This window comes from Pantherophis guttatus, chromosome 4, assembly GCF_059756535.1.
Source record: "Pantherophis guttatus breed Tessera chromosome 4, ASM5975653v1, whole genome shotgun sequence".
Taxonomy (NCBI): domain Eukaryota; kingdom Metazoa; phylum Chordata; class Lepidosauria; order Squamata; family Colubridae; genus Pantherophis; species Pantherophis guttatus.
In genome coordinates, this window is record NC_142066.1 from 74,830,674 (window position 1) to 74,844,851 (window position 14,178).

The 14,178-nt window shown below is 40.0% G+C and overlaps 1 protein-coding gene across 4 annotated transcripts in view; it reads left to right on the forward strand.

The window, feature by feature from the left end:
* Positions 1-14,178, forward strand: part of GLI3 (GLI family zinc finger 3) — a 577,601-nt gene that overhangs the window by 189,834 nt on the left and 373,589 nt on the right. The window contains exon 1 of one of the 4 annotated variants that reach the window (XM_034416536.3): positions 7,810-8,023. The exons of the other annotated variants lie outside the window; for them this stretch is intronic. The gene's annotated coding sequence lies outside the window, so the exon portion shown is untranslated. Of the gene's footprint in view, positions 1-7,809; positions 8,024-14,178 lie in introns of those variants that run through there. 4 annotated transcript variants of the gene reach the window in all.

Consider the following 14,178-nt stretch of genomic DNA (forward strand, 5'->3'; position numbering starts at 1 on the left):
TTGCAGGTAATTCATCTTAGACTTCTAAAAATATTCCTTGCTGTTCAGATGTTTCCAAATCAGCTCAAAAAATAAAGAAGTATTAGAAATGAACAAAACTATAAAAATCTTATTTGTTCAATCCAATGGAAAAATAAAATGCATTTCACAGAATTAAATTGCCGTACACTAAGAACAACCATAAATACAACCATGTGGCATCAGCATAGCATACAAGCTACTAAAGCCTTTCAAAACATAAATAAACCAAAAGGCCCACCAGAAGGGGGGAAAAATAGGCGTCATCTACTTAAAACAGTATAAAGATGAAACAGCTATCTACTGTGTTTCTTCAAAAATAAGACCTGGTCTTATTTTCTTTTAGGCTGGATAATAAGCACTTAGGCTTATTTTTGGGGAAGTCTTATTTTTTTTTTTTTGAGGTGCAGGAAATGGTGAGCACAGTCATATCATGGCTACTGGGCCCCTTAACCACAGCCGTGGATCAGCTGATCCAGCAAGGGCCGGGAGTTCTGTCTCTCTGGGTGCCTGGCAATTTTTCCAGCACACTCATTTTTTTTTATTTATTTTTTATTATTATTAAATTAAATTAAATTAATTAAATTAATTAAATTAAATAAATTAAATTAAATTATTAAATTAAATTAAATTAAATTAAATAAATTTCTATACTGCCCTTCTCCCAAAGGACTCAGGGCGGTGTACAGCCAGAAATAAAACCATGACAATATAAAAATTAAAAACAATTTAAATCAATTAAATCAATTGGCCGAGAATTCTAATAAAACAACCCATTAAAATAGTAAAAATATTATTATTATTTAGGCCAGCCCTACTTGTTGGAATAGTAATGTTTTTAGGGCACGGCGAAAGATAAGCAGGTCGGGAATCCTATGAATCTCTGGGGGCAGCTCATTCCAGAGGGTGGGGCCCCCCACAGAGAATGCTCTCCCCCTGTGGGTCGTCAGCTGACATTGTCTAGCTGATGGCACCGGAGGAGCCCCTATCTGTGGGAGGTCGATGGGAGGCTATCGGTGGCAGAAGGTGGTCTTGTAGATACCCAGGGCCCATGCCATGGAGCGCTTTAAAGGTGGCAACCAATCGCACCCGGAAGACCACCGGGAGCCAGTGCAGGTTGCGCAGGAGCTGTGTTACATGGAGTGTTGAGTCGCTCCCATAATTACCCGCGTGGCCGCATTCTGGACCTGTTGGAGCCTCCGGGTACTCTTCAAGGGGAGCCCCATGTAGAGAGCATTACAATAGTCCAGACAGGAAGTGACGAGGGCATGAGTGACTGTGCGTAAGGAGTCCCGATCCAGAAAGATGCAACTGGTAAACCAGGTGAACCTGATAAAAAAACCCCTGGCCCCAGGGGCTCACCCTGCGGAGAAGCGGTGTTACATGGAGCATCGAGTTTCCGTAAATTCTAAAAAACGATATCAACTGGTTGGAGCTGTGGGCAGTTCGTCTGGCCCTGCGTCATTTTCATGCAGCAGTGACAGGACGGCATATGCTTGTTCTCATGGACAATGTAACAAGAAAGGCACATGTGAACTGGGAAGGGGGCACTCGATCCAGAGCCCTCATGGCTGAGTCGACAAGGATGCTGACTTGGGCGGAGAAACACACACTTTCCCTGAAAGCGGAACATATCTCAGGTTCAGCCAACATCCGGGCAGATTGACTAAGCAGGACTCAAATAGATCAGGCGGAGTGGTGTCTTCATCCTTCACTCTTCCAGGAGTTGTCGTGGAAGTTTGGTCACCCAATTGTAGACCTCTTTGCACATCCATTGAATGCCCAGTTGCCATGGTTCTTCTCCCATTTCCCATGTCCAGGAGCTGAAGGCTGCGACACTCTGCGGTCCGCTTGTCCTCCGGGCTTACGCATTCCCTCCTCTCCCGCTCATCCCGAGAGTGATTTGCAAGATGTTGGCAGAAAAGACGGAACTGCTGCTGGTTGCCCCACATTGGCCACATCGACACTGGTACGTGGATCTAGTGAACCTGTCTGTGGCCCGCCCCTGGCGGATTCCCAAAGATAGGATCTCTCTCAGCCAGGGGGTCATTCTGCATCCAGAGCCCCAGTGGCTCCAATTGACCATCTGGCGCTTGAGAGGATCCTCCTGCGGAAGGACAATCTCTCAGGGCGAGTAATACACACTATACAGGCTTCCAGACATGCATCTACGAACCATATTTTTAATGCCACCTGGCGGTCGTTCTATTCCTCTTAATTCTAAGGCCAGATTTTTGACTGGAGACATATAATATTTCTTTAGTGTACATTTCTGCAACTTAAACCTAACTTTAAAGATTCAGTAGGTTTTGTCAAAGATGACATCGTTCTTTGAAGCTTTTGCAACATTGATTTTAATGGCATAATTACATTCATAGTAAATTGAGCTAGAAATTATATGAGTAAGTTAATTTTCATGTTCCTATGGTTGTGGGTTGCATGGAACAAACCATCCAGTAACAACCATGGCACTATGTTTGAGCTCACACAAGAGCATAAGAAATGTATTACATATAATGACTTGTACATTGTAGAAAAAAAGGTTTTTAAAAGAAAAAAAAGCCTCTGACAATCAGGCAACTCAGCTGGGATCGTCAGAAGCTTTTAAAAGCATTTTTTTTACAACCTCTTTGGCCAAAGTCTTTTTTAAAAGTCTCTGACGAATGGTTTAAAAGTTAAACCATTGGCCATGGCTACCCAGTCACATTATCCCCCCCCTCACCAAGCCATGCCCACAGAACCAGTAGTAACAAATTTTACATTTCACCACTGTTTACAGCCCTCTCTAAGCGGTTTACAGAGTCAGCCTATTGCCCCCAACAATCTGGCTCCTCATTTTACTGACCTCGGAAGGATGGAAGGCTGAGTCAACCTTGAGCCTGATGAGATTCAATCTGTCAAACTGCTGGCAGCCGGTGATCAGTAGAAGTAGCCTGCAGTACTGCATTCTAATCACTATGCCACCATGGCTCCTTTAGAATATAATTTGTACCGTTAAACCGTTATGGAAAAATCATTTCAAAAATATTTCTGGAGAGCTATAGCTATTAAGAAGAAAAAGGAGCCAGGAACACATCTGTTCTATTCTTATTTTTCTTTTATTTCATTGTTATATTAAAATGGAATTTATTAATATTGTGCTGTTTTCTCTGAAATCTTTCATATTGTCATGGAAATTTATAAAATGGGCATCTGTTGTACAGCTTTTCTAATTTAGGGCTCTTTCTGCATTGTTGAGAAACATTGTTTTTATTTTAAAACAGAAAAGTATAACATTTTTCAGATAAAGAACTACTTTTGGACTGTAAGTGATATGCTGGCAGCCATAATCCAAAATAAGAGCATGGCTGGGATTAAATAATTGGCAAGACAGTAAATTAATTAACATTAAGTGGGATTAAATTAATTAAATAGATAAATATAACTTCTCAGGTTCCTAATTTTTATTCTGCCACCTCAAAAATTATAAATAATGGTTTGGGAATTGCTTTTGGAAGGCAGGTTGATAAATTGTGCTCTATTATGCTTTAGGTAATTTAGGCTAAATAGGATCTATTATGCTTTAGGTAATTTATGCTAAAATAGAATGCGCAGCATAGGTAGGATTAAATATTTCAGTACTTGTAATTCTGTGAATCAAAGTTTAATTTAAGCACACAAAATTGAATATTTGTTGACATCCTATTTATGTAGAACAAAGCAGATATTTGGGCATGACTACCTTATGTTTTTGCTTCTGAATGTTGATGGCCTTCATTTTTCAACACTTTCTTATTTCTGCAAATATTTTAAAACTTCAGTCTATCAAATGGTTTACAAATGAATTTTTGAAACTAATAACCTATCTATATTCAGTTTTCTATTTTTTAAAACTACTATCCGAAGTCATTTCATGCATTACATTTTGACCTATGCATTTGGATGCCTGTCTATCTCTCTATCATCTGCCTGCCTGCCTGCCTGCCTGCCTATCTATCTATTTTCTTTCTTTCTTTCTTTCTTTCTTTCTTTCTTTCTTTCTTTCTTTCTTTCTTTCTTTCTTTCTATCTATCTATCTATCTATCTATCTATCTATCATCCATCCATCCATCCACCCATCCACCTATCCATGGATATAGTATAGAAATAATTTGGATAAATATGCTGAACCTGCTGCTGATTATCCCCACTATATTTATCTTTCGATGTGCATTTGCTTACATTGAAAACTGAGAAAAGCCCTACGAGAGACAGAGTAGTGCTAATATCCAATATATTAAATTCTGTTAAGTGGTTTTCCAAACTTCTGAGATGAAGTTTAGGAACTGAACAGGAATTTGGTAACTTTTAGAGAAGCCAGCATGTGTTTAGCTTCTAGTTAAAAGGATGCCCATTCAATAGAGAAACATGGGAATCATTAAGGTTTTTTGTTATGGGAGCAAGCAATGACAAATGTGGGCTATATATTGCTTCATTGCAACAAAACAAAACAATTCCACATGTCTTAACAAACTTTTAGCTGCCTTTTTCTACTTGGCATTTGCACACAATCATATGTGCATTGCCATATACATACAGGTAATCTACTACTTACAACTGGTCACTGAGCAACAGTTCAAAGTTACAACAGGCCTCCCCCAGGCTATTTCTGACCCAGATTTGAAGTTCTGACAGCTGGTCTGACCAGGGTCATTTTGGTAGTTGGGTACTGGCCTTCATTTACAACTGTTTACAGTGTCCCATGATGATAATTTATGACATTTTTTGTCAGAAATTGGCATTTACTTCTGGTTTCTGGTAAAAAATGCCCTCTTGACTGCTGCATTTGCATTTTGTCTGCTGTGTTCAATTTATGACCACCATGTTCACATAATGACTGCTGCAAAAAAGGTTAAAATTCATTTAACCGCCAGTGGCCTCAATATGATCATAAATTGAAGACTGCTTGTATCATTATACCTATTCCTTTTTTCTGGGGGGGTGGGGGGGGAATCCCTTGTTTAAATAGCATGGTAATTTGCCGTCCATAACGGAAACAGTGCATTTCTTGTTGATACATGCAAAGACACTACGTTTACATAAGAGAAGAGAATCACATATAGAAAAAAGAACTTGGAGAGAGAGTTATAATGATACTAATACTCCTAAAGATAACCACCCGAGGTAAAATGCATATCCATGACAGATTTGATGAAAAAGCAAAAAGGGGCTTAAAATATTTGAGAATAGAAACTGTAGTGTTGCAGAAGAGAGTACTAATGATAAATCCTTATTTTCTGTTTATATACTTCTGTGAAATGCAAATAGACATGGAATGTGTCAATTTGTTTTGTACAGGAGATTCTTTAAGAATTATATTGTGAATGAAGTATTTTTGATTGGAAGCGTTTTTCTGCCTACTTAATATTAACTTCCATTCTGACATAATGGACATTTTCCCATTCACTTCAATTGGTTCAGGATTGTCATTTCTGTGGAAAAAATGTTAAACTATTAAATTTCAGTGAAAATATTCTTACTATCTAATTCTTTGTCCATCATCCGGTCAGAATCATCCGGTCCATTTCCTGAATATTTCCTATTCTTTTCTCATTTTTTCCATTTTTTCTCTCTCAAAATAATCAAGGTTCAAAAATAAAAGACTGTAAAGGAATTGTATCTTGCAGTACAGACTTCAACAACAAAGGAAATATGAGAAATTACTGATAAGTCAAAAATGAATTACAAAAAATAATATATGTCTATATATTCTAATATTGTGAGATCAGATAATATATAGACAAGCAATAAAATGCAGAATGTTAATTCAGTGTTCAAGTACCACATATAAAGAAAGTTCAGTGTGTGCTATTTAGCCTGGTGAGATAATTTTGACTTATATGCTTATGACGGTATGGGAATCTGGTTTGAGAAAGATTTTCTGTGTCTGTATTCTGAGAATGGTTATTTTAAGAATAACTTTTTTTCAAAGATAACCCTTCATCCAGTTAAAACAACACGTTTCATAGAAATTTTCTTTCTTAAAGTGAATTAAATTGCATGGTCAGATCCTGTGCATGCTTAGTTGGAAAATAAGTCACTAGTTTCAATGAATCTTACAACTATCTTACAGAGTCTCTAAATAGGTGTATAATTCCTCCCTTCAGTATTTTTATAAATATATCAAGGTGGGAAATACACACACATGCAATGTTCCTATCTCCTATTTTCCATACCACAACAACCTATGAGATGAGTTGGCCTGAGACAGGGAGGGAGGGAGGGAGGGAGAAAGAGTGAGAGGGAGGGAGAGAGAGAGAGAGACAGACAGAGAGAGAGAGAGAGACAGACTTGTCCAAAGACACTAGTCCAAAGACACCCAGCTGGCTTTTATATCTAACTTTTAATATTTAATATTAAGACAATTATACATTTTAATAAGATTAGTTGGTATATTTTGATATAGGGAATTTACATGAATAGTATAAATAAAAAGCCAGATATACAGTGAATTGGATGTAACATACAGAATGTTACATCATTCAGAAGTGAAGCTCAGGGTTTCCAAAATGTAGAGCTCTTTTTACACATAGGGGATCTCTTCCTTCTTAGTTATCTGTTGTATTAAGCATTTTTTCATTGCATTGTACTTTTTTAAGTGGAAAGGAGAATTGGATGTATCAGCCATAAGTGCTACTTTATGGGAAGAGTACCACTGCTTGGCTCCATTTTGGTAATTTAATGATGGCAAGTTTCCTTAGTAAACGAAATTTTGAGTACTAGAATACTTATCTTATATCCAGACCTTGAACATAAAAGGCATTTTATACCAGCAATTGTTCATTTAATGAGCAATTGCTGAGTGCAGGCTGGTTAAGGGATTGAGCTATATGCACCATTATTGCGAGAAGTATTCCAAAATACCAGAAATAGGACGTAAGCTCTGATCAGGGAGACTGTGAGCACAATTACCTTCTTTTCAAATCCTTCTGTGACACTGCGGGAGGAAAAAGGACTTTGAAACATGAAAGGATAGAGCTTGCTTTCAACCTCAAAAGCTAGGAGGAAGGGGCTCTGAAATTTGTTCAGTATTCCCAATTCACCATTAGCCTGTTTCTTCCTTTAGCCTCAAGGCATTCTCCGCTTTTTGAAAAGATGTTAAGAATTTCAGTCACAATAGAGAGCCTAGTTTTGAACATGTTTCACTCGGTCCATTGAGGTCTGGTCTTCAGCCTTTGTGTGGGGTGAATTGAGCTGAGCAGCTTACTCGTTGGGGAGAAGTGAATGAGCAATCTCTACGCAAGTCACCAATTCTGGCAAAGAAAAGATTACCCTTTGCTTAAAAAGAAGATGACAACGAAGGAGAAATGTACAATATGCATTCCTGTACAAGCCTACCGGTGGCAATCTGCAGAGCACAGCTCATGCTTAAGTCAATACAGAGCACTTCGGTTTAGAACAACTCCTGTTAAGTTTGCCTTATAATTGAAGATGCTGTTGACCTTGCTTGAACACCATTAGTAAAACCGTTTATTTAGCATAAACTGAAATAATAAACCCTCCTTCTCTTAGCCGATTGTGATAGGGTGACATTAGTTTGATTTAATGATTAGCCGCCTGACCCCTCAGCTTGAGAGAGCTGCTTGAATAGGGAGAGTTCACTACCAAGCACACTGGAAGAATACTAATGAGCTTGTTAAATTTAGCATGGCACCAACCAATTTTAATTCCTCTAATGGGAGAAGCACAGCCTCTGTGAGAGAAGGAGGGAGATTCTCTCTCTCTCTCTCTCTCTCTCTCTCTCTCTCTCTCTCTCTCTCTCTCTCTCTGTGTGTGTGTGTGTGTGTGTGTGTGTGTGTGAGAGAGAGAGAGAGAGAGAGAGAGAGGGAGAGAGAGAGAGAGAGAGAGAGAGAGAGAGAGAGAGAGAGAGATATTTGGGGGGGACAACTAGAGGCAGAAAGTGAGAGAGCTACGAAAGCACTAGCTAGAGAATTTCAGTCAAGAGAACAGCTTCCAGAAATCAAGGAAAGAGACTTTCGATTGAGTTGTAAGTACCTTGTCTGACTTTAATATTTTGGGTGTCTTACAAGAATCACAACTAACAGATTCTCCTTAATTGCTTACAACATAGTAAAATCAATAAAGACAAATGAATCTAAAATTCAAAATTTTTGAAGCATCCTAATAATATTTTTTTCTTTCAACCAAACATTTGAAGATACTTTTTAAAGTTAAAAATGCTATTTTATTTATCGTTTGAAATATGTTTTCTTATAGCCACTGAAAAGAGAAAAGTTCACTGAACTAAGTTTAACATATGGACATACCCATTATTTGTGTGTATGTGTTTTTCTAGATTTCAAAGTGAGCTGATCAACATGGATATTTATAATGATATGTTTTGATGTGCTAAACTTTTTGGGTATAAATATAGCTAAATAAATTCTATCTTTGGTTCTGTTTATATCATTGCGTACAATCAAGACATATAATGGAGTGTTATGTAGAGTTCAGACTGTGTCCTGGTATATTTTGCTATTAAAAGCATAGTTTGAAAAAATGAGACATGTTAATGCTCCAATATATTTGTAATCTACAGTTCTGATATGGAAGACTTGCCCTAGACTCAGATATTAGGTTTGGGAAAACACTTTGCACATGCTCAGAATATTCTTATTTCAATCCATTTGTATTGGAGGAAAAAGTGTCCCTTTCAGATGTATGTTTCATGCTATTTGGAATTAGAAACAGTTTTAAATGATTGAATGTTCTTCAGTTTAATTCTTACAAATAAAGTGGTAAATGCATTCTGTTTCTGGTCCTACAATAAAACTGAAGAAATGTATGAAATAGTCATAACTGAAATTAATGTGGCTTTCAGTTGGCATTTGGTTTGCTATTTTTTTTCCTTTGGTAGAGAGAAGCAAAATAGACACAAAATAGATGCAGCTATATTATTATTATTATTATTATTATTATTATTATTATTATTATTATTATTATTATTATTATTTACGGTGGCTCAGTAGCTAAGACGCGGAGCTTGTTGATTGAAAGGTTGGCAGTTCAGTGGTTCGAATCCCTAGTGCCACGTAACGGGGTGAGCTCATGTTACTTGTCCCAGGTTCTGCAACCTAGCAGTTCGAAAGCACGTAAAAAATGCAAGTAGCAAAATAGGGACCACCTTTGGTGGAAGGTAACAGCTTTCCGTGCGCCTTTGGCATTTAGTCATGCCAGCCATATGACCACAGAGATGTCTTTGGACAGTGCTGGCTCTTCAGCTTTGAAACGGAGATGAGCACCGCCCCCTAGAGTCAGGAACAACTAGCACATATGTGCGAGGGGAACCTTTACCTTTTCTAGATGCAGCACTTTTAACCTAGACAAACTGTAACAATTCTGGCTTTAAGACTCAATTGGCAGATGCTGCTGGAGAAGAAGCTTGTTTGCTTACATTTTTGCTATAGAGCACTTGTTGCCATGGTGGACTGACTGTTTCTGTCAATAATTTGGCCTGGGACAGCTTGTCTGCAGAGACTCTTAAATTTTATTGAACAATTCATCTGAAACAGAACAAGATTAGGCAGCTTTCACTATTTGGCTCACTGAAGTGGTTTTACTGCAGTTATAAGAGCTGGTAGAATTATTGCCCCAAAAGTTTTCTTTTCAGTGTAGAGAGTGCTATTTCAAACCACTTGGCTATTTGTATTCTGGAGTGCATGCACTGTCAAGTTTTTCATCTGCCCCTTTGAAAAGGAGTTCTTGCAGTGCAGGATGTGAAATGAACTCTTACTAAAGATTAGCCCATCGGAATTTCTCATTAATGCAAAAATGCCACAAAAGGGCAGGAAAAATGGTTATTTTGGCCAGCAGTTTTCCATTTCTATGAAAGAAAGAGAAATGCGAATTTCTTCATGTTTTTGTAATCATCAAGTAGTTCCCCCCCCCCCGACTGTACAAGCCTTAAGTTGTATAGCACTTCTGTATAAAATCTTTTGGTTAAGTAATTCAGATCCAATTACAATGGGGGAAGAAAAGAAGGTGAAACTTTTGAAAAATTTAATGTCTATATAAATAAAATCAACCATCTTCATGCAGTTTATTTTGAAATGTACTTCAATCCTGCAGTTCTTAGTAAATGTTAGTTGTTTGGATAGGATGAAATCAGTACAAGATAATGGTTTACCTATATATTATACTATGGGGTAAATTGAGTTAGGGTTAAACATAAATCCACAACCTTTGTAGCATATTTAAGTTAAACACAATATCACTTAGCACAGTGTTTTAACCTAAATTTGTCTGATTAAGGTATGTGAAAACTTTCTGAATATTATAGAATTTTCTCCATTTTTCTCCATCTCCAAAGGAAAACAAATCTTGCTTGGGAAAATTTGGGATAAGCTGCAAAGGATACATTATAAAAAATATTAAATTAGAGACTAGGGTTAATGCAATCTGTTTTATTTCTAAGCATGTTAGATATTTCATTGCAATTTTATTATTTACCAAAAGGTTCTTGGATGTATCAAATAAAGAAAAAAGTCTTGGATTTATTTGCTTTTATTTGTACTTTTCAGGACCAGTTTTTCAATCCAAGAGAATTAATGCTTAAACACCTTTCAGTCTTCTTTGAAAACTAATGGCATTTGGCAAATGAAGAAATGCTTATTTTAATGAATGTAGCAATAAAGCTTCAAATGTTTTAAAGTTTACATTAGGTATTCCAAACATGCAACACATCTGGAATAGTTTTAAAACTATTAAAACTTTTAAAAAAGTAAAAATTCCTCTGGTGATTTTTTTCAAAATCTTAATGACACAAATTATATCCTCCCCAACTATCAATAATGGTTTACTAATCTAATTGATACTTTGTTTCATTAATAGTGCTTGTTGAGTATTGAATGACTATTCAAACGGACCAATTAGAATTAAATAAAAGAAGCGGGAGATTTAGAGGAACGTCAGTGGCTGAAGTTGCAGACAGCTTCCTTTAAAAGGGGCTGCTGCGGCTAGGCTTTCCCATTGCTGTACTGTCACTGTCTGTGTCCTTTCTGTACCCACGATCTTGCACTGGCGACGAAGGTGGGATTTCAGAAGGACAATCGGACACTAAGTCACTAAGCTCCTCAAAGCAATCACCGGCCACCAGAAGCAACGGCCAGAAGATGTCTTCGATCATGCCGCCCGCACCATTCAACCCGGCTGGAGAAGACTGGGAATCGTACATAGAGAGATTCCACATGTTCCTTGAGGCAAACGACTTGCTGAGCTTATCGGAACAGAGAAAGAGGGCACTCTTCCTCACCCACTGCGGAGCTGCCGTTTTTAAGATGGCAAAAACGCTAGCATCACCGGCAGAGCTGAGAACGATGACCTGGCCGACCCTGCAGAACATCCTGAGAGCTCATTAAGCACCACAAGCTTCATCCCTGGTAAGAAGGCACGAGTTCTACCGGAGGGACCAGAAGGAAGGGGAATCAATAAGCGAGTTCGTGGCCACATTGCGTGAGATAGCCACCGTTTGCGAATTCCTAAACATGGACGAAGCTATGAGGGACCGTCTCGTACTGGGCCTGAGGGACCTCACATTACAAAACCGTTTACTTACAAGGCCAAAAATAACATTTCAAGAGGCTTTGGAAGAAGCAACGGCGACTGAGGCGTCCCAGAAATCTGCAGCCACCATGAAGAAAATGAACAAGGGATCGCAAGGGAAGGAAGAAGCCGCAATCCACTACGAGGAGGTAGAGACCGAATCGGAAGAAGACGAAGGAGATGAAGTCCATCATCTCCGCTCAGACCGCAAAGAGAAGAACCAAGGTAAAGGAAAGAGGGAACTGCGGTGTGCAGGCTGTGAAGGGAATCACCCAAGATCGGAGTGCAGGTTCCGAGACACAATCTGCCAGAGGTGCAATCATAAAGGGCACATAGCAAGAGCTTGCAGGGCATCCCAGCCAGCCTCACGCAGGACCAGACAAACCAGTCCTCAACCACGAGCCAGACAGTTCCAGACAGGAGCCCGGAAACAGCCGTTGGGGAGAAGCCGCAGGAGTGAGGACTACGGATCGGAAAGGGGAGACCCATCAGACAATAATAGTCAGACACATGAGTGCGGGAAAGTCCAAGAAGATGGCAGTGACCATTTACATCGAGGGGAGACCCTGCAAAATGGAAGTCGACTCAGGGTCATGCCTCTCCATGGTATCCTGGGCCACCATAAAGCAACTAATTCCCAGCTCACGACCGGTGCACTCAAACATCAAAGAATCACACTAAAAGATTACCAAGGCAACCGGATTCCGGTCCTGGGCATTGGACAGTTCAATGTAAGATTCAAAGGCTTCCGAGGGAAACTGCCTCTCACCATAGTGGACTGGGACAGACCCAGCCTATTAGGTCTGGAGTGGTTCGAGCCTTTGGGACTAGCAGTAACCGGGGTCGATCGGATTGAAGACGACGGCTGGGAAGAGGAGCTGATGAGAGAATTTGTGGACGTCTTTGATGGCAAATTAGGCAAGTACACGGGGTCCCCAATATCATTCAACCTAGATCCCCAGGTAGCCCCTGTCAGAATTAAACCTAGGAGGGTTCCTTTTGCTCTATGGCCCAAGATAGATGATGATGATGATGATGATGATGATGATGATGATGATGATGATGATGATGATAATAATAATTTTATTTCTATACTGCCCTTCTCCCGAAGGACTCAGGGCGGTGTACAGCCAATTTAAAAACACAAGACACAACAATAATTAAAAATTAAAATAATTAAATAGATTTGGCCGATTTAAAACCCCAAAAATTAAAATACCCCAATTTAAAATTATTATATTGACAACCCTGCCTGGCGGAACAACAGGGTCTTCAGTGCGCAGCGGAACACCCGGAGGTCGGAGATCTTACGTATTTCCGGGGGCAGTTCATTCCACAGGCTTGGGGCTCCCACAGAGAAGGCCCTCCCCCTGGGTGTCTCCAGCTGACATAACTTGGCTGATGGCACCCTGAGGAGACCCTCTCTGTGGGAACGGACTGGTCGGTGGGAGGCTATTGGTGGCAGAAGACGGTCTCGAAGGTACCCGGGTCCTGTGCCATGGAGCGCTTTAAAGGTGGTAACCAACACCTTGAATCGCACCCGGAAGACCACTGGATGAGCAGCAGAAGATCAGCAACTGGACAAACTCGTTGTCCAAGGGGTACTGGAGCCAATGGACCATGCTAAGTGGGATACACCCATTGTCACCCCCACAAAGCCAGATGGGTCAGTGCGCCTCTGCGGAGACTATAAGAGCACCCTAAATAGGGCGTTGCAGCAGAGCACCTACACAGTACCCGTGGTACAGCATCTCTTACAATCCCTGGGGCAAGGGAAAATATTTGCGAAGCTGGATTTGGCCCAGGCATACCAACAATTACCCGTAGACGATGCCACGGCAGAAGCACAGACAATAGTCATGCACCGAGGGGCGTTCAAGTGCAAGCGTTTGCAGTTCGGAGTAAGCGTAGCTCCAGGACTTTTTCAAAGTCTCATGGAACGGTTGCTTCAGGGAATTGAAGGAGTCGTCCCCTATTTTGATGACATATTAATCTCAGCCAAAGATCGGGAGCAATTACAGCAACGATTAAGGGCGGTGCTGACCCGGTTCCAGGAAGTGGGGCTGAAGGTGAAAAGAGACAAGTGCCAGCTAGCCCAAACACAAATTGAATTCCTGGGGTACTTAATCGATGGGGCAGGAATACGACCCACCTTAGGAAAATTAAAGGCCATCAGAGAAACTCCAACCTCACAAACAAAACAGAATTGCAGGTGTTTCTGGGGTTATTGAGCTTCTACAATATTTTCCTACCTCAGAAAGCCATGATTGCGGAGCCCCTGCACCGGCTATTGGATAAGAAGATGGAGTGGACATTGGGGAAGATGGAAAAGAACGCATTCAAACAAATAAAGCGACTTGTAACTTTGGACAGAGTATTAGTACAGTACAGCGGGACCTTGCCTCTAAGATTAACTTGCGACGCCTCCCCATTCGGCATAGGAGCTGTGCTGAGCCATTGCATGCCCAATGGCAGAGAAGCCCCCATCGCATTCTACTCACGAACACTGTCCAAGCCAGAAAAAAATTACAGCCAGCTAGATAAAGAAGCGTTAGCCGCAGTAGCTGGCATAAAAAGGTTCCACGAGTACCTGTATGGGAG